Raw genomic sequence first — 23,166 nt, forward strand, 5'->3', positions numbered from 1 at the left:
TGGTAACTCATTCTTGCAATGAGGACAAAAATTCATGGGGCTTCTAGTAAGATTCCGCCTTCCTAAGAAAAAACTTAGAGCCCCTCCCTTTCTAGACATTTCTACTTCTGGATGCAATGCTGGAAAGGCTCCATCCAGCAGCATGAAGGTGGCGCCAGTCCAGTCAGAAAGGCAGAGCAAAAAAATGGACCTTGATGACACTGTTGACCAGCTAAATCACCCAGTGCTGAAGCTTGTTTGGCCTCAGAACTTCCCAATATGTAAGATAATAAATTTCCCTTTTGCTTAAGTTGGGGAATAGGGAGAGAGAGAGAGAGAGCCCATCACTGTGATTATGGTCCATAGATGAGTGATTTACAATGGAACATTAAAAAAAAAAAAAAAAGAGAGGTTTACTTTGTTAGAAAATTTGCAATACGGCATTATTAACTATTGTCACTTCACTGCACGTTATATCTGCATGACATCTTTTTTTTTTTTTGACTTTTCAATTTCTCCTCCATTTTTTAAAATTTATTTTTTCTTTCTTTCTTTCTTTATTTTTTTTATTTTACTTTACAATTCTATATTGGTTTTGCCATACATTGACATGAATCCACCACAGGTGTACATGCATTTCCAAACATGAACCCCCCTCCCCACAACATCTCTCCGGGTCATCCCCGTGCACCAGCCCCAAGTGTGCCATATCCTCTGCATGACATCTTGATCCCTTTCACCCAGTGCACCCACTTCCCCTTCCTGGTCTCTGTCCTCTGTATTTACAAGCTTTTTTTTTTTTTTGTCTTATCTGCCTTCTCTCCACCTTTTAAAGTCTTATTTTTGTCTGATATATGAAATGTTTGTACATATTTTAGCTATTTCTGTGTTTTAAAATGAAATTTTTTATGCTATAAACTTTGTCCTCGAACTTCCTTTAGTCAGCGATAGTTTTGGGGGAGTTATTTAATGTCATTGCATGTAAATCCACACTTTTCTTTTTGGCTGCTGTTGCATATATCTATATTATTCAATATGAAGAAGTTATATTTTTCTGTTTTCTATTTTTTGTGCCCATACAATAATGCTGCAGTGAAGGTGTCAAAAGTACCATAAGGAGAACATTTGTTATTTTCCATACAATAGACATTATATATTTGTAACTTTGGGTAGTTGAATTCAGTTCAGTCACTCAGTCATGTCCAACTCTTTGTGACCGACCCCATGAACTGCAGCACGCCAGGCCTCCCTGTCCATCACCAACTGCTGGAGTCCACCCAAACCTAATTTCGTTGTGTTGGTGAAGCCCAGAAAAATAAAGTCAGCCACTGTTTCCACTGTTTCCCCATCTGTTTTCCATGAAGTGATGGGACTGGATGCCATGATCTTAGTTTTCTGAATATTGAGCTTTAAGCCAACTCTTTCACTCTCCTCTTTCACTTTCATCAAGAGGCTCTTTAGTTCCTCTTCACTTTCCATAAGGGTGGTGTCATTTGCATATCTGATGTTATTGATATTTCTCCCAGCAATCTTGATTCCAGCTTGTGCTTCATCCAGCCCAGCGTTTCTCATGATGTACTCTGCATATAAGTTAAATAAGTAAATATATATATTTATTCTCTCTCTCTCTATAAATATATATACATATAAATATATATTCAGTTCAGTTCAGTTCAGTCGCTCAGTCATGTCTCTTTGTGACCCCATGAATAGCAGCACACCAGGCTTCCCTGTCCATCACCAACTCCCAGAGTTCACTCAGACTCACGTCCATTGAGTCAGTGATGCCATCCAGCCACCTCATCCTCTGTCGTCCCCTTCTCTTCCCGCCCCCAATCCCTCCCAGCATCAAAGTCTTTTCCAATGAGTCAACCCTTCGCAAGATGTGGCCAAAGTACTGGAGTTTCAGCTTTAGCATCATTCCTTCCAAAGAAATCCCAGGGTTGATCTCCTTCAGAATGGACTGGTTGGATCTCCTTGCAGTCCAAGGGACTCTCAAGAGTCTTCTCCAACACCACAGTTCAAAAGCATCAATTCTTTGGCGCTCAGCCTTCTTCACAGTCCAAATCTCACACATCCATACATGACTACTGGAAAAACCATAGCCTTGACTAGACGGACCTTAGTCAGCAAAGTAATGTCTCTGCTTTTGAATATGCTGTCTAGTTTGGTCATAACTTTTCTTCCAAACAGTAAGCATCTTTTAATTTCATGGCTGCACTCACCATCTGCAGTGATTTTGAAGCCCCCCAAAATAAAGTCTGACACTGTTTCCCCATCTATTTTCCATATATTACATTGTGATAAATTCTACAAGTCTTCTATTTAATGGTACTGCATTACCCAGGTGCTATAGGATAGAATCAACTTCCCATATTCAGTTAAAACTTTTGCTAACATACTTCTTTTGCTTTTCATTTTTAATATAAAAGTTTTTGTTGTCAGTTGGCTTAAGTGACTTATACGTACTATTTCACCATTTATCTCTTAAAATTTTTTTAAAATATAAATTTATTTATTTTAAATTGGAGATTAATTACTTTACAATATTGTATTGATTTTGCCATACATCAACATGAATCCACCACAGGTATACATGTGTTCCCCACCCTGAACCCTCCTCCCTCCTCCCTCCCCAAAGCATCCCTCTGGGTCGTCAAATTAATAGAAGACTAAGATAGAGGAACTTAAAAATGTTAGGAAGTTGTATTCATTATATATTAGATAGAATAGAAAAAGGAGTCCAAGATGGCAGCTAGAAGACTCACGCAAACAGCAAACAAGAGAAAAAGCCTGTAAAAGAGGAGGCTGAGGACAGGGTGAGAACCTGTGGTAGGAAAACACGCCCAGAGCACATCCCATTCTTTAGTTGGCCTTGAGTATATGCCTATTTGCATTCCCTTCCCTGATTGGTGGTGAGTACAATCACTATTTTGAGTAAAGCTGAACCAATCACACTGGAGGAGGAGGAGACAGAAAGTATAAAAGTGGAAGACAAGAGGGATCAAGGATCTCCTATGGAGCCTGTCTGTACACTCACATCTTAAGAGTGTACTATCTGATGCCTGCTGCCTGCTTGAGCTATAACTAGACTACTAGAACTTTAACTACTGTGTCAATGAAACAAGAACCTTGAGGATACACTGTCTGCAGCCCCCTTAATTAAGCCTGCCTACTTGAGTTATAACTAGCCTACTTGTGGTGTAACTAGTCTGTTGATGAGAGGAGAACCTTGAGGAGAACCCCGAGAATGCACTGTCTGCCGTCTTCTTAACAAATCCTGCCTAGTTCAGCTGTAACTAGGCTATTGTCTTGAGTCCTTGCTATGACCAGACAAAAGTCAAGAAATCATGCCTGCTTGAACTGTAATTAGTCTGTCATCACAAATCTTTGTTATAAGGAGACAAGAAGCAAAGTGAGAGAAATAAACTGGCCTGACATATCTGTGGATACGAAAAGGTCAAAACTTCAAGCTTATGAGCCACTGTCTCTGAAGGAGCACAGTTTTTTTTTTTTTTCTTCTTTCCCTCAACAGAATGACAGTATATAATTTGTAAAGAACCAGTCTAGATAATTTGTAGAGAAACTTTCAACTTTTACATTTATATGATTCTGTAAGGCTTGCATTTAAACATTAGGAGACTTAGGAATCTTGAAATTATACATTATCACATGGTTTCAACTCCCCCAATTTAATGGATAAACAATTTAATCTCAGAAAAATTTGGATTTCTTTGATTGCCAGTGTAGTTGAAATTTTCACGTATTTTGGTATTTTCATGGTACTCTGTGAATTATATACTCATGTCTTTTGCAAACTCTCTATTTTATTCATTGTATTTACTTACATTGTTAAGAATATATACATGTGCATGCTGTGTGTATATGTCTTTTTTTTTTGGAAAAAAAACATAATGCAAATTTTTTAATGGTATCATGTCTTCAAACTCTGATTGTGGTGTCTTTTGTTACCATATTTTTTCCCTGAAAATTTGTTACCTGTTTTATTCCTGGAGAAAAGTAAACAAAAGAGAGAAGCTATTCACTTTAATTTGAGAGGCAGCTGTGTTGGAAGCAAAAGTATCAACCATTTTAAATCCCTAAGAATATTCTCAGCAGTAAAGGGAATGCTGAATCATCCTTGGAGACTAGAGCAAGAGGATACATTTTCATTGGGATAAAAGAATGAAGAAAAACAAGCTCAATAACACTACGTGGGGTTTTAACACAGAAATTAGCACCAGGTTACCTCTTTCAAATGCAGATTTTTTTTTTTAAATGAAAATATCTGTGTAAGTCACAGTTGTATTTCCTCTGAATTCAGTTGGTCTCCTACCCATAGTAGGAGCCTGAAGAACAAAGGTATTAGTTTTCTCTTAATTTTGTTTTTTTGCCAATTTAGTTTTTAATGGAAAGATATTTGCTTTACAGAATCTTGTGTGGTTTTGGTCATACATCAACAAGAATTAGCCATGGGTACACCCATGTCCCCACCCTCTGAAGCCTCCCTACCATCTCCCTCCCCATCCCACCTTTCTAGATTGTCACAGAGCCCCTGTTTGAGTCGCTTAAGTCATATGGCAAATTTCCATTGGTTGTCTATTTTACATATGGTATTATAAATTTCCACGTTACTGTCTCCATGGGTCTCAACCTCTTTCTCCTCCTCTCCCTCCATGTCCTTAGGTCTGTATTCTATGTCTGTTTCTCCATTGCTCCCCTGAAAATAAATTCATCAGTACCATCTTTCTCGATTCCATGTATATGCACCAGCATATGATATTTATCTTTCTCTTTCTGACTTAATTCATTCTGTATAATAGGCTCTAGGTTCGTCCACCTCATTAGAACTGACTCATATGCATTCTTTTTTATGGTTGAGTAGTATTTCATTGTACATATGTACCACAACCTCTTTATCCATTCATCTGTCTATGGACATCTAGGTTGCTTTCATGTTCTGGCTATTGTAAATAGTGTTTCAATGAATACTGGGGTACATGTGTCTTTTTTCAGTTTTGGTTTCCTCAGGATATATGCCTAGTAGTGAAATTGCTGAGTCATATGCTAGTTTTATTTCTAGTTTTTAAAGGAATCTCTGTACCATCCATCATCCATAGTGGCTGCATCAATTTACACCCCCACCAGCAATGCAAGAGGGTTTCCTTTTCTCCACACTTTTTCCAGCATTTATTGTTTGTAGACTTTTTGATATGGCCATTCTGACTGGTGTGAGGTGGTATCACATTGTAGTTTTGATTTGCTCTTCTGTAATTATAAGCAATGCTGAGCACCTTTCCATGAGTTTGTTAACCATTTTTGGTTAACAAAAAAGTCTTTGGTTAACAAAGAAATGTCTTCTTTGGAGAAATATCTGTTTAGGTCTTACCCCACCTTTTGATTGGGTTGTTTGTTTTTCTGATATTAAGTTGTATGAGCTGCTTGTATCTTTTGGAAATTAATTCTTTGTCAGTTGTTTCATTTGCTATTATTTTTCTCCCATTCTGAGGGTTGTCTTTTCACCTTGTTTGTAAAAGCTTTTAAGTTTAATTATGTCCCAGTTTTTTTATTTTTGTTTTTATTTCCATTACATTAGGAGGTGGGTCATAGATGATCTTGCTCTGATTTATGTCATTGAGTATTCTGCCTATGTGTTCCTCTACAGGTTTTATAGTTTCTGGTTTTACATTTAGGTGTTTAATCCATTTTGAGTTAATCTTTGTGTCTGGTGTTAGGAAGTGTTCTAATTTCATTCTTTTGCACACAGCTGTCCGGTTTTCCCAGCACCACTTATTGAAGAGGCTTTCTTTGCCCCATTGTATATTCTTGCCTCCTGTGTCAAAAATAAGGTACCCGTAGGTGCATGGGTTTATCTCTTGGCTCTCCATCTTATCCCATATTTCTGTTATATTTCTGTTATATTCCATATTCTATATTTCTGGTTTTTTGTGCCAGCACCATACAGTCTTGATGACTGTAGCTTTGGAGTATAGTCTGAAGTCAGGAGGGTTGATTCCTCCAGCTTCATTCTTATTTCTCAAGACTTCTTTGGCTATTTGGGGTCTTTTCTGTTTCCATACAAATTGTGAAATTTTCAAACAAAGGCATTGTTAACCAGATGCAATCAAGTCAACTCTTCTAAGCTGGGATATGACTACTAATGGCTTTTCTAGCTCACAGCTGCCTTCAAGTATGGGAATCAGTAAGTATGTTGTCAGGAAAGACAGATACTGAGGATGAACCAGTCAAAACTTGAATGCTGTGCAGTGGGTCCAGGATGACTTTCACACTCTGTTCACTGCACATTTTCTGACCTCTATGGAGAGGAGTATCCGGGAACACCAGGCTCACTTGATGATGATGCATGTCCATGCTCATGTTGATAGCAAACAGGGTAAATATCATCCCCATTACAATTGTAATAAGATGAAATTGGCAGTTATGTCATTACAAACTTTTATTTTGGTCTAGTTTTTCCATTATTTACTATATGGGTTTTGCTTTAGTCTTGCCTAGAACACTGTCTTTTATCTTCCAATGTTTATTTGGTAGGTTTTTAGTATCCCTGGAATTTGTTCAATCAATTTTTTCCTGAATAAGTAACCTGCTGTCTTGATGTGCTTTATTAAAGAAATTATTGTGACTTTCCTGATTTCACATATAATCTTTCATAACATAGATTTAAAATACCATACCTACCAAACATTAACTTTCTATACATGATGTATTTGTGATTCTATTTCATGAATCCATTTTTCCAATTCCAGACCAATATTATGCTTAAAATGCTTTAGTTTCATTTTTATAGATGCTGTGAGGCAAATTTGTGTATTTTCTTTTAAATTATTGTAAATCTGGTTGGATAAGAAAAGACTTTCATCAAGAAGTCTATTGCAATAGGGAGAATGCTCTGATCTCAGAAATCTGTGAGCATCTCAAAATCATACAGAAAAAAAGCTTTTCTTTTACAGGGTAAAGGAGGAAGTAGGCAAAAATTAACTTAATTTTAGGGGGCTGGTGAATAAATAAGGGGAAATTATCTCTGGTTTGTGACAGGAAATGTATTTTACTGTGGTCAGCCATTTTCCAGGAGAAGTTATAAATGAAGGCATGTTCCACTTTATCTTGGTGCTTACACAGACTTGTGGATTAACTTAGTTCAGGGGCCTGTAGGAAAGAGAAACATCTGTTTCAAGTTTGATCACTGGCTAAGTAGAGGGTAAGAAATATCAGTTATGAACAATTAATCAATGTCATTCTTTACAACTGTGCCATTTCCCCTTTCACATTTTTTTCTATAAACTTTAATAAATTTAATAAGTTCCATAAAATGTCTTTTGGACTTTGATTTTGATTGAACTGGTTGTGTAGATTAATTTGAAGGTAATTGATTCCTTATAAAACTAAGATTTCCCAACACCACCAGTATAGCTCTCTATGTAAGCATATGATTTCTTTTAATTACAGTTTATAGTTTTCTCCTTGAGAAATTACAGCATTTCAACAATGGAGGATTGTTCCTAGTTTTATTCTTAAATTTCAAAGTTGTCCTATATTAAAATTGGATTTTCCTTTGATAGGAAAACCAGTGGACTTTCCATGTTTATCTTGGTATAGACGTGAAAGTGAAAGTGAAGTCGCTCAGTCGTGTCCGACTCTTTGCGACCCCATGGACTGTAGCCTACCAGGCTCCTCTGTCCATGGGATTTTCCAGGCAATAGTACTGGAGCGGATTGCCATTTCCTTCTCCAGGGGATCTTCCCTACCCAAGGATCAAACCCGAGTCTCCTGCATTGTAGACAGATGCTTTACCGTCTGAGCCATCAGGGAAGTCTGGTATAGACGTAGAACTCTCTATATTTTTCAGTAAACTCACTGAAGTTTCTTTGGTAGACAACTATGCCTTCTGCAAATAGTCTATTTTGTGTGTTTCTTTCACCACTTGTACTTCTTTTTTTTTCCCATCGTATTTGTGTGCATTTTGTGGTGGAATAAAGATTTGTGAGACAATTCAATTGTCAGTGTTCAAAATATTTTGAGATGAACATTTATCAGATGGTCCACGAGGTTTCACCACAATAAATTCTGCTTCCTAACAATGATAAAAGCTCAATTGCTACTGAGTTTGAAATTGTAATTTAAGAAAATATATCAGATGTTTTGTATGCATAAGGAATTTCAAGAAGTTTTGTTGGTAGAGCACAAACAGAATATGTTTGTGCTTTAGAATATGTCATGCCTTAGACAGTGCTTTTCAGCAATTATATTCTTGCCTTACCAAAATTGAAAAAATCATTTTTGATACCAACAACATGAATAAATATTGGGAAAAGATATACCCAAAACACAAAAGACATATGGTTGATTACTACCTTGATCTAGGCTTCCTTAAATAGTTATCACCTACTATCACAAAATTATAATTTGTTCCAGTAAACATAGAATCTATATTTTAATCTTGAAAGTTATATAAGATTTCCTGTAAATATTCAAGTATTAATAATATATACTTTTAGAATTATGAGGTATTTTACTGAAAAATCATCCAACAATTTGACCTCTCTTTATAGTGTACGTGAAAATTGTTCCATGTCAACATAGGTAGAAATAATTCAGTCTTTGGGTCCGTGGGCCAGTATTCCTTAAAACTGAGATGATTTTTCATTCTTTCATTTGAGTAGTTTGTGTTTTCTTCTTACAATGCTGCAATGAACCAATCTTCTCCATGATCTCCCTAGTTTAGAAGTGTTGAGAACAGAGGCTTCCTATTGTCTGATAGATAAAAACGACCTTTTCTGAGATTTCACACCTGTTCTGCTGATTGCCAGAAGCTGGTATTCTCAGGGATCTGGAAACCAGAAGTTTGTGAATAGAGGACACTGGGAACCACATACTGCAACTTCCTGTAAATGGAAACCTGAGACTAAGGGGAATTGAAATTGCAGCCTTGGGCCTCCAGAAATCCAGAAACATGACCCAGGAATCTAAGGCTTGATCCTCGGGGATGCTGAGAACCCAAGAAATAGTTCTGCTCCTGGTGGATATGAAACACATATGTTCTTAGATGTGAACACATTCAACTGAGAAGTGGAAAGTTATTGATAAATATGCTTCTTTTTCTTGGATAGCAATAAAAAATTTTGTCATACCAAAAATATGGATATTCAAGTTAAATATGTATCGATACAGCAAAATACAAAAAACTATCTTACACACAGCTGATGACAAGATACAAAATATTCCCTTACACTGCTAATCTGTCCAAAACACAGTCACAAATGGACTTGCATTTTCTTTCTCACTTATGAAGGTACTTATGATTTACACTTCATAATAATACATTCAGTTCAGTTCAGTTCAGTCACTCAGTCATGTCCGATTCTTTGCGACCCCATGAATCGCAGCACACCAGTCCTCCCTGTCCATCACCAACTCCCGGAGTTCACTGAAACTCATGTCCATCGAGTCAGTTATGCCATCCAGCCATCTCATCCTCTGTCGTCCCCTTCTCCTCCTGTCCCCAATCCTTCCCAGCATCAGGGTCTTTTCCAATGAGTCAACTCTTCACATGAGGTGGCCAAAGTATTGGAGTTTCAGCTTCAGCATCATTCCTTCCAAAGAAATCCCAGGCCTGATCTCCTTCAGAATGGACTGGTTGGATCTCCTTGCAGTCCAAGGGACTCTCAAGAGTCTTCTCCAACACCAGGTGCACCAATTGATCACCAATTTGAGCACCAATTGATGCTCAAAAGTATGAATTCTTCCACGATCAGCTTTCTTCACAGTCCAACTCTCACATCCATACATGACCACTGGAAAAAACATAACCTTGCCTAGATGGACCTTTGTTGGCAAAGTAATGTCTCTGCTTTTGAATATGCTAAGTTGGTCATAACTTTCCTTCCAAGGAGCAAGCGTCGTTTAATTTTATGGCTGCAGTCACCATCTGCAGTGATTTTGGAGCTCCCCAAAATAAAGACTGACACTGTTTCCCCATCTATTTCCCATGAAATTATGGGACCAGATGCCATGATCTTCGTTTTCTGAATGTTGAGCTTTAAGCCAACTTTTTGACTCTCCTCTTTCACTTTCATCAAGAGGCTTTTGAGTTCCTCTTCACTTTCTGCCATAAGGGTGGTGTCATTTGCATATCTGAGGTTATTGATATTTCTCCCAGCAATCTTGATTGCAGCTTGTGCTTCTTTTAGCCCAGCGTTTCTCATGATGTATTTTGCTTAGAAGTTAAATAAGCAGGGTGACAATATACAGCCTTGACGTACTCCTTTTCCTATTTGGAACCAGTCTGTTGTTCCATGTCCAGTTCTAACTGTTGCTTCCTGACCTGCATATAGGTTTCTCAAGAGGCAGGTCAGATGGTCTGGTATTCCCATCTCTTTCAGAATTTTCCACAGTTTATTGTGATCCACACAGTCAAAGGCTTTGGCATAGTCAATAAAGCAGAAATAGACGTTTTTCTGGAACTCTCTTGCTTTTTCCATTACTTTTTCTAAAATTAATCTACATGGATTTGTCTATCTATACGTTAAAAAAAATTTGTATCAAACTTCTGTGACTAGTATTTTTCACATAAAAATTTTCCTTTTAAGTATACATGCCTTTGATTTTTATTCCTAGCTGTATATATTTTCCTATTACATCCCTGGTGACTCAGATAGTAAAGAATCTGCCTGCAATGTGGGAGACCTGGGTTCAATCCCTAGGTTGGGAAGATCCCCTGGAGGAGGGCAAGGCAACCCACTCCAGTATTGCCTGAAAAATCACGTGGACAGAGGAGCCTGGTGGGCTACAGTCCATGGTGTCACAAAGAGTCAGATATGATTAAGCAACTAAACACATTTTGAACTCTGATTTAACTCTGTCTTTTTAGCAAATGTTTAATTTTAAAGGAGAGTTACACATTTGAGGTAGATGCAGATTTGATATGTACATGGACATGATATCAGCGTGAAGGAGGGCAAAGATCCCGTATCTGTCTGTGAAATCCTTGAGCTATTACCAAGATATGCAAAAAAAAAAAAAAAAAAAAGCCCATGATCAACTGTAGAATACAGGGCTTCAGCATTCAGTATCAGTATCAGTTCAGTCGCTCAGTTGTGTCTGACTCTTTGCGACCCCATGAACCGCAGCATGCCAGGCCTCCCTGTCCATCACCAAATCCCAGAGTTTACCCAAACTCATGTCCATTGAGTTGGTGATGCCATATAACCATCTTATCCTCTGTCGTCCCCTCCTCCTCCTGCCTTCAACCCTACCCAACATCAGGGTCTATTCAAATGAGTCAGCTCTTTGCATCAGGTGGCCAAAATATTAGAGCTTCAGCTTTAGCATCACATCTTTTAATGAATATTCAGTGTTGATTTCCTTTAGGATTGACTGGTTTGATCTCCTGGCTGTCCAAGGTACTCTCAATATTCTTCTCTAGCCCAACAATTCAAAGGCATCAGTTCTTCAGCACTCAGCCTTCTTTATAGAGGACTTTCACATCTGTATGTGATTACTAGAAAAACCATAGCTTTGACTATGGGACCTTTGTCAGCAAAGTGATGTCTCTGCTTTTGAATACATAACCTGTTAATCACATTAGTAAAATATATTCTTGCTGAAACATCTCGGACATTATGAAAGTTGACATGCCTCTAATCACTGCCCCAAACTCAGGCTCTTTACTTTGCACCTTTAAAAATAGAATATTTTACACTTTATAAAGAATTAACCCAATAATACTGTGCATATTGTACTTCAAGTTGCTTTATTTTAAACTCAGCTAGGTATATTGAAGATCTTTTCTTGTCTTTATAGAAGCTATACTGCAGATATATGTATTTTATTCTTTTTTATTCACAGAGATATATCCCAATGTATTTTGACTTTTTAAATGAATGGATGCTTGAATATTTAAAACAAATTGAGAATTATTTTAGTTAAAAAAGTAAGAATCTAAGCAATTGGAAAGTACTATGAACTGTAAACAGTTCTGATTTTCTACATTTGATAGAGCATCCTTTTCTACAAACTGTAGGAACTTCAATTATTAGCAAACATGCTACACTGCAAGAACTCTCCAATCTTATCAAGCATTAAGGTCGGATTTTTTTTTTTGAGACTACTAAAATTTAGAGTCCTCAGAGAACTCCAAAAACATTGTTTTTAATTTGTATGTATATATATATTTACTTAAATATATAGATTATTTGCGATGCAGGTCTGGAAGCAACAGTTAGAACTGGACATGCAAAAACAGACTGGTTCCAAATAGGAAAAGGAGTACATCAAGGCTGTATATTGTCACCCTGCTTATTTAACTTATATGCAGAGTACATCATGAGAAATGCTGGGCTGGAGGAAGCACAAGCTGGAATCAAGATTTCTGGGAGAAATATCAATAACCTCAGTTATGCGGATGACACCACCCTTATGGCAGAAAGTGAAGAAGAACTAAAGAGCCTCTTGATGAAAGTGAAAGAGGAGACTGAAAAAGTTGGCTTAAAGCTCAACATTCAGAAAAATAAGATCATGGCATCCGGTCCCATCACATCATGGCAAATAGATGGGGAAACAGTGGAACAGCTGACTTTGTTTTTTTGGGCTCCAAAATCACTGTAGATGGTGACTGCAGCCATGAAATTAAAAGACGCTTACTCCTTGGAAGGAAAGTTATGACCAACCTAGACAGCATATTGAAAAGCAGAGACATTACTTTGCTAACAAAGGTCCGTCTAGTCAAGGCTATGGTTTTTCCAGTAGTCATGCATGGATGTGAGAGTTGGACTATAAAGAAAGCCGAGCACTAAAGAATTGGATTCATGTCAATCTATGCCAAAACCAATACAGAATTGTAAAGTAAAAATTAAAAATAAATAAGTAAATTAAAAAAAAAAAAAAGAATTGATGCTTTTGGACCGTGGTGTTTGAGAAGACTCTTGAGAGTTCCTTGAACTGCAAGGAGATCTAACCAGTCCATCCTAAAGGAAATCAGTCCTGGGTGTTCATTGGAAAGACTGATGTTGAAGCTGAAACTCCAATATTTTGGCCACCTGATGCTAAGAGCTGACTCATTTGAAAATACCCTGATGTTGGGAAGGGTTGAAGGCAGGAGGAGGAGGGGATGACAGAGGATGAGATGGTTATATGGCATCACCGACTCAATGGGCATGAGTTTGGGTAAACTCTGGGAGTTGGTGATGGACAGGGAGGCTTGGTGTGCGGCAGTTCATGGGGTCGCAAAGAGTTGGACATGACTGAGCGACTGAACTGAACTGAACTGAAGTAAACTTAATGACCACTGATATAGACATTTAAAATCCCAGAAACGGGCTTATGTTTTTGGATTTGATTACCATCAGAAAGATTTACCCAACCAGCCAGTGACCTCAGAACAAAGAGTTGATAATGACAACATAGTGTTGTAGTTTTAAGGACAACTGAGAAGGCCAAATGGGAAACGGCAAGAGAAAATTTGGGTGTCAGCCAAATTGCTCAGTTTTTGGACATCATTATTTAGATAAGTTTTCATTCACAGAAAAATAGAGGAAGGTACAGAGATTTTCTCATATACCCCTTTCCTCCAGACATGTATAGCTTCTCCTATTATCAGTATCACTCACCAGAGTGGCACATTTGTTACAAGTTATGAACCTATATTGATTCATCATGATCAACCAAAGTCCATAGTTTACATTAGGATTCACTCTAATGTACATTGGTGTACATTCTTTTGCTTGCCTGCTTTCAATATTTCTTTCTTGTGAGTGTAATGCAAAAAACCTTCCTGTAAATATCTTTTATGATCATGGGAATGTTTCTTTATGTAGATTTTAAAAGTCAGGTTGCTGAACCCTAGGATTTGTGCATCTTAAAATTTCGAAGCTACTACCAAATTACTGAGTAAAGTGTCTATATAAACTTACCTTAGTACTATATAGAATTATCCATTTTACCCTGGTGTAACTGATATTGAATATTACTCAGATCTGTAGATTCTTCTAATCTAATGCATAGCAATATTAGCTCCTTGTATTAATTTCAATTTCCTTGATTACTAGGTATTTTTAAGCAATTTATTTTTTTAAATTGTTTATAAATCTCTCTCTTTTTAGCCTTTTTATTATTGAATTTTACACTTATTAATACATTACACATATTGATATTTTACTAACTCAAATATTTTAACATGTCTTCATGCTTTATTAATGATGTCTTCAATTATTAGAAACTTATTTGAATAGTCAAATTTGTTATTTTTTTTTCTGACTGGATTTTTGTTAAAAGGATGGTATTATAAAATTTAAACTGCTGGCTCTCAAAGTCTTTTGAAATGTCTCATGTGTTCATACATGATGTACACTTTTGCCAGGAGAACAGGGTTTCTCAATCTTGGGGAAACAAAGAGAATAATGAATTTCTTATTAAAAGTTACTTTCTCTTTACCACTCATATGATTCTGTAGAAAATTTCCTGCATCTTGGAAAAAGGAAGACAGTTGAGTTTAGTATTTATAGAAACTAAGGGCAGAGTTTCTCAAGCTCAGCATTACTGACATTTGGGGGTGTCTGTATAATTCTTTGTGACTGGGACTGTCTCCTCTGCCTTGTAGAATGCTAAAGAGAATCCCTTATTTTGCTCACTAATGACGATGTTTTCTGTGATGCCAAAATTGTCTCCAGAAGTTGCCAAACATTTCGAGGCCAAGTTGTCCCTTAGGTGAGTGCTACTGCTCTACAGCCTTTAACATATTATTTTTAAAGTTTCCTGTTAGTTTATCCTTAAGTCTGGTTCTATTGATCTCTTCATAGTTTTTTTTTTTCCTTGTCTTTGCTTGTGTTTCACAAGTTTTGATTGAATGCTTAACAATATGTATAGACCAGTAGACACAATAGAGGAATATATTATTTAGTACTAGAAATACCTGTTTATTGTAGTTATAGTCAGTTTTGTTTATTTTTCCTGTTATTTGGCTGCCATGGGAGACTGGTCCAAGAAAATGTTACTACAATTTATGTCAAAAACTGTTTTGCCTATATCCTCTTCTTGAAGCTTCATGGTTTCCTGTCTTACATGTGGGCCTTTAACCATTTTGAGTTTATATTTATATATGGTGTGAGTAAATGTTCTAATCTCATCATTTTACATGTGACTGCTTAGTTTCCCCAACACCACTTGTTTTAGAGACTGTTTTCTCCATTGTGTATTCTTGCCCAATTATGGTCATAAATTAATGACCTTAGGTGTGTGAGTTTATTTCTGGGGCTTCCATTCTGTTCCACTGATCTATGTGTCTGTTTTTGTGCCAGGACTATGCTGTTTTGATTAGCACAGCGTTTTAGTATAGTGAAGTCTGGGAAGGTTATTATTTTTTCAAGATTGCTTTGAAAATTCAGGATCTTTTGGGGTTTCTTCCCTCTGCTAAATTCAGGCTTTGATGTTTCTTCTTTTCCTAATTCTTTTATGTGTATGTCAGGTTATTTGAAATTTGGTTTCTTGAGATAGACCTGTATCATTATGAACTTCCCTCTTAGAAATGCCTTTACTGCATCCAATAGATTTTGGAAAGTTGTGTATTCACTTTTTTGTTTGTTTGTTTCAAGGTTTTTCTTATTTCTTCTCTTTCATCCTTGATGCATTTGTTTTTTAGTAGCGTGTTGTTTAATCTCCACATGTTTATTCTTTTCTCATTAATTTTTTCTGTTCAGTTCAGTTCAGTTCAGTTCAGTCACTCAGTCCTGTCCGACTCTTTGTGACCCCATGAATCACAGCATGCCAGGCCTCCCTGTCCATCACCAGCTCCCAGAGTTCAATCAGACTCACGTCCATCGAATCGGTGATGCCATCCAGCCATCTCATCCTCTGTCGTCCCCTTCTCCTCCTGCCCCAATCCCTCCCAGCATCAGAGTCCTTTCCAATGAGTCAACTCTTTGCATGAGGTGGCCAAAGTACTGGAGTTTCAGCTTTAGCATCAGTCCTTCCAATGGACACCCAGGATTGATCTCCTTTAGGATGGACTGGTTGGATCTCCTTGCAGTCCAAGGGACTCTCAAGAGTCTTCTCCACCACCACAGTTCAAAAGCATCAATTCTTGGGCGATCAGCTTTCTTCACAGTCCAACTCTCACATCCATACATGACTACTGGAAAACCATAGCCTTGACTAGACGGACCTTTGTTGGCAAAGTAATGTCTCTGCTTTTTAATATGCTGTCTAGGTTGGTCATAACTTTCCTTCCAAGGATAAGCGTCTTTTAATTTCATGGCTGCAGTCACCATCTGCAGTGATTTTGGAGCCCAAGAAAATAAAGTCTGAAACTGTTTCCACTGTTTCCCCATCTATTTCCCATGAAGTGATGGTACCAGATGCCATGATCTTCGTTTTCTGAATGTTGAGCTTTAAGCCAACTTTTTCACTCGCCTCTTTCACTTTCATCAAGAGGCTTTTTGGTTTCTCTTCACTTTCTGTCATAAGGGTGGTATCATCTGCATATCTGAGGTTATTGATATTTCTCCCAGCAATCTTGATTGCAGCTTGTGCTTCTTCCAGCCCAGCACTTGACTTCTAATTTTATATCATTGTGATTGGAAAAGATGTTTTATATACTTCCTATCCTCTTAAACTTATTGAGGTTTGCTTTGGGACAGACTATGTGGCCTAATCAAACTAACAAAGATTAAGCACAAAGAAATAATATTAAAAGCAGCAAAGGAAAATCTTACAACCACGATTACTCTACCTGGCAAGGACCTCATTCAAAATTGATGGAAAAATCAAAAGCTTATAGACATGCAAATGTTAAGAGAATTTAGTGCCACCAGATCAGCTTTACAGCAAATGTTAAAGGGACTTATATATACAGGAAACACAAGAGAAGAAAAAGAGCTACAAAACCAAACCTCAAACAATTATGAAAATGACAATAGGAACACATATATCAATTTACTTTAAATGTAAACGGATTAAACGCTCCAACCAAAAGACACACACTGGCTGAATGGATACAAAATACAAAAACAAATAAGACCCATATATATGCTGTCTATGAGAAACCCACTTCAGACTTAGAGACACATACAGACTGAAAGTGAGAGGATGAGAAAAGCTATTCCATGTAAATGGAAATCAAAACAAAGCCAGAATAACAGTCTTCATATCAGACAAAATAGACCTTAAAATAAGGAATATTAAAAGAGATAAGGAAGGATATTACATAATGATCAAGGGATCAACCCAAGAGGAAGACATAACAATTGTAAATATTTATACACCCAAGATAGGAGCACTTTCACACATAAGACAAACACTAATAGGCGTAAAAGGAGAAATTGACAGTAATACAATAATAGTAGGTCACTTTATCACCCCACTACACTAGTGGACAGATCATCAAAACAAAATAAGAAAACAGAAAATAAGAAAACAAGCCTTAAATAACACATTAAACCATATGGATATCACTGATATCTTCAGGACATTCCATGCAAATACAGAAGATATACAGAAGAATACACTTTCTTTTCAAGTGCACAGGGACGATCCCCCAGGATAGATTACATCTTGGGTCACAAATCAAACCTCAGTAAATTTAAGAAAATTGAAATCATATCAAGAATCTTTTCTGACCACAGTGCTATGAGACTAGATATCAATTACAGGAAACACCCACCCTATAAAACACAAACACATGGAGGTTAAACAATATTTTTCTAAATAATCAACAAGTTACTGAGGAAATCCAAAGAGAAATAAAAAAATTCCTAGTAACAATGTACAATGAAAACACGACAACTCAACACCTATGGGATGCAGCAAAAACGATTCTAAGAGGTAAGATTATAGCAATACAATCCTACCTCAAGAAACAAGAAACTAAGTTTACACTCAAAACAACTGGAAAAAGAACAAAAAACTCCCAAAGTTAGCAGAAAGAAAGAAATCATTAAGATTAGATAGAGCAGAAATAAATGGAAAAGAAAAAAAAAGATGACTAAAATCTCATTCTTTTTGAAGATAAAATAGACAAATCTCTAGCCAGACACATCAAGAAAAAAAGAGAAGCATCAAATAAACAAAATTAGAAATGAAAACAAGGAGTTCATGATCTGAGCCACTGTCAGCTCCTGGTCTTGTTTTTGCTGACTGTATAGAGCTTCTCCATCTTTGGCTGCAAAGAATATAATCAATCTGATTTCAGTGTTGACCATCTGGTGATGTCCATGTGTAGAGTCTTCTCTTGTGTTGTTGGAAGTGGGTGTTTGCTATGACCAGTGCATTCTCTTGCAAAACTCTATTAGTCTTTGCCCTGCTTCATTCCACATTCCAAGGCCAAATTTGCCTGTTACTCCAGGTGTTTCTTCACTTCCTACTTTTGCATTCCAGTCCCCTAGAATGAAAAGGACATCTTTATGGGGTGTTAGTTCTAAAAGGTCTTGTAGGTCTTCATAGAACCGTTCAACTTCAGTTTCTTCAGCATTACTGGTTGGGGCATAGACTTGGATTACCATGATATTGAATGGTTTGCCTTGTAGGTGAACAGAGATCATTCTGTCATTTTTGAGATTGCATCCAAGTACTGCATTTTGGACTCTTTTGTTGACCATGATGGCTACTCCATTTCTTCTGAGGGATTCCTGCCCACAGTAGTAGATATAATGGTCATCTGAGTTAAATTCATCCATTCCAGTCCATTTTAGTTCGCTGATTCCTAAAACTTTGACGTTCACTCTTGCCATCTCCTGTTTGACCATTTCGAATTTGCCTTGATTCATGGACCTGACATTCCAGATTCCTATGCAATATTGCTCTTTACAGCATTGGATCATGCTTCAATCACCAGTCACATCCACAACTGGGTATTGTTTTTGCTTTGGCTCCATCCCTTCATTCTTTCTGGAGTTATTTCTCCACTGATCTCCAGTAGCATATTGAGCACCTACTGACCTGGGGAGTTCCTCTTTCAGTATCCTATCATTTTGCCTTTTCATACTGTTCATGAGGTTCTCAAGGCAAGAATACTGAAGTGGTTTGCCATTCCCTTCTCCAAATTCAGACTCAAATTGAAGAAAGTAGGGAAAACCGTTAGACCATTCAGGTATGACCTAAATCAAATCCCATATGATTATACAGTGGAAGTGAGAAATAGATTTAAGGGCCTAGATCTGATAGATAGAATGCCTGATGAACTATGGAATGAGGTTCGTGACATTGTACAGGAGACAGGGATCAAGAACATCCCCATGGAAAAGAAATGCAAAAAAGCAAAATGGCTGTCTGGGGAGGCCTTACAAATAGCCGTGACAAGAAGAGAAGCAAAAAGCAAACCAGAAATGGAAAGATATAAGCATCTGAATGCAGAGTTCCAAAGAATAGCAAGAAGAGATAAGAAAGCCTTCTTCAGTGATCAATGCAAAGAAATAGAGGAAAACAACACAATGGGAAAGACTAGAGATCTCTTCAAGAAAATTAGAGATACCAAGGGAACATTTCATGCAAAGATGGGCTTAATAATGGACAGAAATGGTATGGACCTAACAGAAGCAGAAGATATTAAGAAGAAGTGGCAAGAAAACACAGAAGAACAGTACAAAAAAGATCTTCATGACCTGGATAATCACGATGGTGTGATCACTCATCTAGAGCCAGACATCCTGGAATGTGAAGTCAAGTGGGCCTTAGAAAGCATCACTAAAAACAAAGCTAGTGGAGGTGATGGAATTCCAGTTGAGCTATTTCAAATCCTAAAAGATGATGCTGTGAAAATGCTGCACTCAATATGCCAACAAAGTTGGAAAACTCAACAGTGGCCGCAGGAATGGAAAAGGTCAGTTTTCATTCCAATCCCAAAGAAAGGCAATGCCAAAGAACGCTCAAACTACTGCACAATTGCACTCATCTCACACACTAGTAAAGTAATGCTCAAAATTCTCCAAGCCAGGCTTCAGCAATATGTGAACCGTGAACTTCCCGATGTTCAAGCTGGTTTTAGAAAAGGCAGAGGAACCAGAGATCAAATTGCCAACATCTGCTGGATTATCAAAAAAGCAAGAGAGTTCCCGAAAAACATCTACTTCTGCTTTATTGACTATGCCAAAACCTTTGACTGTGTGGATCACAATAAACTGTGGAAATTTCTGAAAGAGATGGGAATACCAGACAACCTGACCTGCCTCTTGAGAAAACTGTATGCAGGTCAGGAAGCAACAGTTAGAACTGGACATGGAACAACAGACTGGTTCCAAATAAGAAAAGGAGTACATCAAGGCAGTATATTGTCACCCTGCTTATTTAACTTACATGCAGAGTACATCATGAGAAACGTTGGGCTGGAAGAAGTATAAGGTGGAATCAAGATTGCCAGGAGAAATATCAATAACCTCAGATATGCAGATGACACCACCCTTATGGCAGAAAGTGAAGAGGAACTCAAAAGCCTCTTGATGAAAGTGAAAGAGGAGAGTGAAAAAGTTGGCTTAAAGCTCTACATTCAGAAAATGAAGATCATGGCATCCGGTCCCATCACTTCATGGGAAATAGATGGGGAAAGAGTGGAAACAGTGAAAACAGTGTCAGACTTTACTTTTTTGGGCTCCAAAACCACTGCAGATGGTGACTGCAGCCATGAAATTAAAAGACGCTTACTCCTTGGAAGAAAAGTTTTGACCAACCTAGATAGCATATACAAAAGCAGAGACATTACTTTGCCGACTAAGGTCCATCTAGTCAAGGCTATGATTTTTCCAGTAGTCATGTGCGGATGTGAGAATTGGACTGTGAAGAAAGCTGATCGCCCAAGAATTGATGCTTTTGAACTGTCGTGTTGGAGAAGACTCTTGAGAGTCCCTTGGATTGTAAGGGGATCCAACCAGCCCATTCTGAAGGAGATCAGCCCTGGGATTTCTTTGGAAGGAATTATGCTAAAGCTGAAACTCCAGTACTTTGGCCACCTCTTGCAAAGCGTTGACTCATTGGAAAAGACTTTGATGCTGGGAGGGATTGGGGGCAGGAGGAGAAGGGGACGACAGAGGTGAGATGGCTGGATGGCATCACTGACTCAATGGACGTGAGTTTGAGTGAACTCTTGGAGTTGGTGATGGACAGGGAGGACTGGCGTGCTGCGATTCATGGGGTCGCAAAGCGTCAGACATGACTGAGCTACTGAACTGAACTGAACTGAGAAATGAAAAAGGAGAATTTGAAATACAAAGGATCATAAGAGACTGTTATGAGCAACTATATGCCAATATATTAAAATATATAAATGTGAAGTTGTTTTCTCCTTGGAAGAAAAGCTATGACCAAACTAGACAACATTTTAAAAAGCAGACATTACTTTGCCAACAAAGGTCCATTTAGTCCAAGGTATGGTTTTTTCAGGATCAAGTATGGATGTGAGAGTTGGACTATAAAGATTAGAACCAACAAATTGACACTTTTGAACTGTGGTGTAGGAGAAAACTCTTGAGAGTGCCTTGGACTGCAAAGAGATCAAACCAGTCAATCCTAAAGGATATCAGTCCTGAATATTCATTGGAAGGACTGATGCTGAAGCTGAAACTCCAATACTTTGCCCACCTGATGTGAAGAACTGGCTCACTGGAAAAGACCCTGATGATGGAAAAGATTGAAGGCAGGAGTAGAAGGGGACAGCAGAGGATGAGATGTTTGGATGGCATCCCTGACTCGATGGCTATGAATTTGAGCAAGCTTCAGGAGTTGTTGATGGACAGGGAAGCCTGGCATGCTGCAGTCCATGGGGTCAGAAAGAGTCAGACACAACTGAGCGACTGAATTGAACCGATAAACCAATAAAATGGACAACATGGAAGAAATGGACAGAGTTTTAGAAAAGTTCTATCTCTCAAGACTGAGCCAGGAAGAAATAGAAATTATGAACACCCCAATTACAAGCACTGAAATAAAAACTGTGATCAAAAATCTCTCCCAAAACAAAAGCCCAAGGTCAGATGGCTTCACAGGTGAATTCTATTGAACATTTAGGGAAAAGCTAATGCCTGTATTTCTAAAACTCTTCTAAAAATTGCAGAGGAAGGAACACTTTTAAATTCATTCTACAAGGCCACCATCAATCTGATACCAAAACCAATCAGAGACAACATGCAGAAAAGAAAATTACAAGCTGATATCACTGATGAACATAGATGGAAAAATCCACAACAGAATTTTAGCAAACGGAATTGAATACCATGTTAAAAAGATCATACACCATGATCAAGTCTGGTTTATCCCAGGGATACAAGGATTCTTCAATATATGCAGATCAGTCTCGTTACACCATATTAACAAATCAAAAGATAAAAATAACATGACACATGTGTGCCTGTGGCTGATTCATATTGATGTATGGCAATTTTCATCAGCAAATTGTAAGGTAATCATTCTCCATTTAAAATAAACTTATTAATTAAAAATGATAATCTCAATAGATGCAGAAAAAGTCTTTGATAAACCAGCACACAGTTATGATAAAAACTCTTCAAAAAAGGGCATAGTAGGAACCTACCTCAACATCGGTTCAGTTCAGTCTCTCAGTTGTGTCTGACTCTTTGTGACCTCATGGACTGCAGCATACCAGGTTTCCCTGTCCTTTACCATCTCCCAAAACTTGCTCAAAATAGCAGAAAGCAGAGTCCTAGAACAGAAAAACATAAGGGAGACATGTGAAATGGTTGAGGAAAGATTCTAGGATATTCTCCAAGGATTGGGTATCAGTTATTGATTGCTGAATGATGAGCCATCACAAAATGTACTTGCTTTAAAAAACAATGTACTTGCTTTAAAAAACAACGTTCCCATCATCAGAAAGCTACAAACAACAAATGCTGGAGAGGATGTGCAGAAAGGGAACTCTTTTGCACTGTTGGTAGGAATGTAGATTGATGTAATCACTATGGAGAACAGTATGGAGATTATTTATTTCTTTATTTTTTTACTTTACAATACTGTATTGGTTTTGCCATACATTGACATGAATCCACAACAGGTGTACATGAGTTCCCAACCCTGAACCCCCCTCCCACCACCCTCCCCATATCATCTTTCTGGGTCATCCCAGAGATTACTTTAAAAACTAGTAATAAATCTACCTTATGACCCAGCAATTCCACCCTGAGTAAAACCATGATTCAGAAAGACACATATACACCATGTGTACACACATATATA

The 23,166-nt window shown here is 37.6% G+C and overlaps 1 protein-coding gene and 1 long non-coding RNA gene across 2 annotated transcripts in view; both read right to left on the reverse strand.

The window, feature by feature from the left end:
* Positions 1-23,166, reverse strand: part of ADGRE2 (adhesion G protein-coupled receptor E2) — a 188,085-nt gene that overhangs the window by 56,518 nt on the left and 108,401 nt on the right. The gene's annotated exons all lie outside the window — the stretch shown is intronic.
* Positions 1,974-9,811, reverse strand: LOC120864110. The gene is made up of 3 exons (XR_005721134.1): positions 9,763-9,811; positions 8,352-8,357; positions 1,974-2,032 (listed from the first exon to the last, which is right to left on the reverse strand). It is a non-coding gene; the product is annotated as an uncharacterized LOC120864110 (long non-coding RNA).

Source organism: Oryx dammah, unplaced genomic scaffold (genome assembly GCF_014754425.2).
Source record: "Oryx dammah isolate SB20612 unplaced genomic scaffold, SCBI_Odam_1.1 HiC_scaffold_5, whole genome shotgun sequence".
Classification (NCBI taxonomy): Eukaryota; Metazoa; Chordata; class Mammalia; order Artiodactyla; family Bovidae; genus Oryx; species Oryx dammah.